Source organism: Argiope bruennichi, chromosome 7 (assembly GCF_947563725.1).
Source record: "Argiope bruennichi chromosome 7, qqArgBrue1.1, whole genome shotgun sequence".
NCBI classification, from domain to species: domain Eukaryota; kingdom Metazoa; phylum Arthropoda; class Arachnida; order Araneae; family Araneidae; genus Argiope; species Argiope bruennichi.
Window position 1 is genome coordinate 111695161 of NC_079157.1, and position 4745 is coordinate 111699905.

The following is a 4745-nucleotide window of genomic DNA, read 5'->3' on the forward strand; positions in this document are numbered from 1 at the left end:
AATTTTAAAGTCAATTTTATACATCTTGAGAGAAAAATTCTTTCGGTCTTGTTGGAAATTGGTTTTAGATAACCATCAAAAATCAAACACTATCAAATTTTATTTTATCCATAAAAATGTCTCATATGTCTAGAATATTAAAAAAAATACTCGTTTCTAAAGGAGTAGAATCTAAACAAACTTTGTAGAAAATATATTGTACCAAAAGCTATTAAATTGATATGAATAACAACTTTCAAAAAAGTTCAGAAATATTGATTCATATGCCAAACACATGTTTTGATTGATGTACATTCCATGCACTTCAACCTTTTCCAAGTTCAAAAAGAATTGCTGAATTGGTTGAAAGAATTCTCCAAAAATATATAAATATTCAATCCCTTAAAATAGAAGAATAAAGCATTTCAGAGATGTATTGATATCCTCAAGTAATGTTTAACTACATATACATTTCCACTATGCAGATCATCGATAATATTTTGGCCCAGAATTTGGGCACATTTTGGGTTTGGTCTAATATCAGAATTTTACAAGCTGCGTCTGTTGGATCGCCATCCAATATTTCATTACTAAGGCTCCGAATTCTAATATTCGCTTGATGAAGATTCTGGATGCCATCCGTTATATCGCGATCATTTTGGCCAACTCGTGTCAATATCTGAAAAGATTAAATATTTGAATTAATATAGATCTGGAAGTTTAACAATACCATTAAATGCTGGTGTAGAAGTTACTTAATTTTACTCTTTAAATCAATAATTTACTAGTTCGATAAAAGATTTTTAAAAATTTTGTTATTCATGAAAGAGAATAAAAGTCATTTTAAAATATAAATTTACTAATACCTCGCCTGACTTACATTTCGCCTTTTGAAGGCGAAATTTAGATTTATTTTAAAATCGCATTTAATTCATTATCTAAATAAAAATACATTCTTCCAGTATCTCCCTTTATTCTCTGAGGATCAGAACTGGCGCAAATAATGAATGCTCAAATAGCCGTCTAACAATCGCAGTCATTGATTACACATCTGAATATACTAGGTTATTTCGCCAAGTCCTCAAAACGTTCGCAAAACCGTCTTAGGTTCTCAAAACAGATGAATTCATGCATAAAACAAAACATGATCCAATGTTTCGCATGCAAAAATATTTCTTTCTAGGTTTTGTAGATGAAATCTCCTAGATTTAAATACTTGAAAATGACCCAACTGATATCAGTATGTACCGATTGTTACAATTAACGAAGATAACATTTTAAATATTAACCGCAACTGGTTTGATTCTTTCTTAAAATGAACTGAAGGAGAAAGAAGACACGAAACAAAATTACACGAAAACACCTTTTACTTATCTCTCGAAGCCGCAAGTCTGAAAAGGTTTCTGGACGTGCATCATATCTCTTGTAAATACACCATCAATTTCTAGGCAATTATTGTTTAGGTTTCTTTCCCGTTTCAAAATATTACAGACATTCCAAGTTTCCAAATATAAGAATTCTAAAATGTCAAATCTTTCAGATTTATTAAAATTCAGGACCATTCTTGCCATGTCCTTAATGCCAACCTAAGAGATTTTCCCCGTATTAAGCACAATTAATGTGTTTTGATGATTTGAGTATGGAATCAAAAACGCCGTACGATACCATGTTCTGATGGCCTTTTCTCCCTGAAAAATAGAATTTGTATGTTGCCAAACCAATTAATATAAACAAAAAACATTTTTAGTTGTAAAATGATTTGACTATCAAATAATAACTAAACATTTTGGTATGATAATTATCATAATTTGAACAACTTACCGAAATCACTTCGGTACCGTTCTTTCCTGGGAATCTAGACATACTCTGTATGTAGAATTTGTAGCTGGAACTGAAAAGGCCATTCTTTCCACAGATAGGGAGCACCGTAGTCTGTTTAAATCAACGCCTTCGGCTGTATTCTTTCTTCAGTGCACTGCTGTAGTATCAAATGCAGATGAGTTGACCTCGTTGATTCATGACATTCTCTTTCATCACAGTAGTATTTAGTAAGTAAAGTGATGCAAACAGACGTTATCACTAGTTCTTGCTAGCAAGCATGGCTCCAAACTTCTGGATAGTGGTTAAGGTCAGAGCATGTCTATCTGAAAAAAATTAATCAGTTTAGATCAGCATAAATGAAACCATCCATTAAGAATACCTCAAAATTCAGGAATATATGCAATTTAGTTTGGCTCCTTCAGTCTATATCGGTTATTCAAAACCCTGAAAAGAATTTTCTTGTCAAATGAAATCGCAGGCAATTAATTCGGTTTTTAATCAGAAAAAATCTTTTAGCTGGTATTTTAATTTTCTTTTAAAAATGAAAATATCCGCATTGTTTGAAATACAACTGCAAAACAATTCATCTTATCTCATTTATTCTTTCTAAAAAGACACTCCATTTTTTCCCGAGATATAGTCGCATTTATTGAAAAAATAAATTAAACATCCAATTTATTAATTTTCCTTTAAACACAATTATTGATTATACGATATAATATGGTTTATTTGCCAACAATTAGAATGATTTTTGAAAAGGACATAACACGCCTAGTCCCAAAATACGCTATTTCATTTAAGAACCATTCAATTTTATTCTCGTCGGGTTTTCATTTCAAATGTTTTAGAATCTTATTTAGATGCTCGAAAAAAAAAAAAAAGCATTTTATGGCCTTACCATGAAGCACATTAACTTACAATAAATGATGGGTCGGAAGAAAAAGAATATTGACTTTTCAAATAATAGTGATACACTTGGTCATTCCAGAGAGCCAGTTTCCCGCAAACCATTCAGAGACAAAACAAACTTGCCTAAAAGCAATTTTTTTTTTTGCCCTATGATATATGTAGGCATAGATCTAAAGTGGTTCTTTTCCAGCAGTGTTTCTTTAGCGACGATGACATGCAGATGACCGTCATAAACGGACTATTATTAGGCGCGCTACGAAACCCACGTATAAAAATTAATCTTTTGATATGACACGTATTTCAATTCCTGTAGCTCTTATGTTGGAATTATATTTCGCATCTTTTTGCATCCTCCAAAAATTTGCTTTATAGAAGGAACAATTAAAATGGTTCCCAAATGACATGTTCTATTAATACAATTCGAGAACTTACTCTGTCCTTGGGTATTTCATGTCATCTTAAAGAAATATTTTTTCGCATCCAAAAATCTGACATCGATAGATGGCTCATAAAACTGATGTTTGATGGCGTACCTTTATTAAGCAAAATGGCATCGATGCAGTGTCAAGTTATCCCAACTATGAATAAAAGAAATAAAACTAGTACATTAATAGTTCTAATTACCATTTGATAAATCAAATGACATTACATAAGTTCCATTTCGATCTAACAATTATCATAAATAGCATAACTTACCGTTATTACTGCTGCATCAGATTGAAAAAACATTTTCTGGCCATCCGGACAACTGCTATCTATACTATTTGTCAACTTCAAAAGCAGTTACTACAGCGGGGAACGACTTTCTGCCGCTGTTTCAGTAAACACAGATGTCTGCATTGAACTGCTCCAATAGCTGCATTCCAGTTTGGATCGTTGATGATTTCTGTGACGTCGCATTTCATTTAAATGAGTAAAAAAGCTAATAAATCCAATGAAAACTCTTGGGTTAGTGAAAAAAAATTAAATTTGATATCTGTAACGTACCTGTTATTTTTACACAAAGATTTTGCCACATTCATATTCATTCTGTTCAGTTATAGAAAATAGTATAGGAAAACCATCGCCATGACTTCTCCCTCTGTCGTATTATAATTGTGGCACTCTCGTCGTTTAGAAGTCACATGCATGGAATATTCAGAGATTTATTAATGTTTCTTCCGCATTCAAGCTAGGCAACAAACACGTTGATTTTATTTCATCTTAGGAACTTTCAAGTGGTTTAAAAATACTTTAAAGGACAAATAACTGTTAGGGATTACCATTTTTAGATAGATGTGGCATTATTCTGGCGCAACACCCTTTTTCAAGACAAACTGCTCCGAAATCTGGGATTCAGAACTTAATTGTTATTCTGTTCAGAAAGTGAAGAATTCCGTTTCTAAATTTTCGAAGGTAAAGTACATACATATGATCATATCGTTTTTTTTTGTTACAATAAGCAAATAGAATGAGCATCTTTGTCTAAAGCAGTATTTAATACTTTTTTAAAGCTTTATGAAAAGAGCAATATACTTATATTTCTAAGCACAGATAAGTACTACACGAGATTTGACTAAATAAATTCATAATAGCTGCAATTTGAGACGTCCCCCCCCTCCACTTTTAACTAATGCAATTACCCAAATTTTATCTGATCCTTTTCTAGCTAATTCCTTTCATTGGATTCAAAGGTATTTAAAATCTACCCTTATTCGATATATGAAATTTTAGATGCGATATGGAACAAACTATGAGGATATGATCCTTTTAGATGCGATATGGAACAAATTAAATTGTTTCTAAATTCTGGAAGACAGGTTGAAATAGGCTCAGATACGTTATTCAGTTGAAATTACATGTCTTCCATCTTAAAATTATATCATTACTTCAGAACTGACCGATTTGCAAGACCGAATCAAACAGTTTCTTTCTAAGGGATACCGATTTGTTACATCAACTAGAGGAATAGTTAATATAGAGAATGTTGAAAAAAGACCGAGGCACACAAGATTGCTTTTCGTATCATAAGATATGGATTTTAATTCCGAGAAAGG

The 4745-nt window shown here is 31.9% G+C and overlaps 1 long non-coding RNA gene across 1 annotated transcript; it reads right to left on the bottom strand.

Annotated features, from left to right (window-relative positions):
- Positions 1 to 305: 305 nt before the first annotated feature.
- On the bottom strand, positions 306 to 3817 carry LOC129976374 (uncharacterized). Its single transcript, XR_008785133.1, has 5 exons — positions 3697 to 3817; positions 3406 to 3595; positions 3142 to 3287; positions 1801 to 2123; positions 306 to 658 (listed from the first exon to the last, which is right to left on the bottom strand). It is a non-coding gene; the product is annotated as an uncharacterized LOC129976374 (long non-coding RNA).
- Between the last annotated feature and the right edge of the window lie 928 nt (positions 3818 to 4745).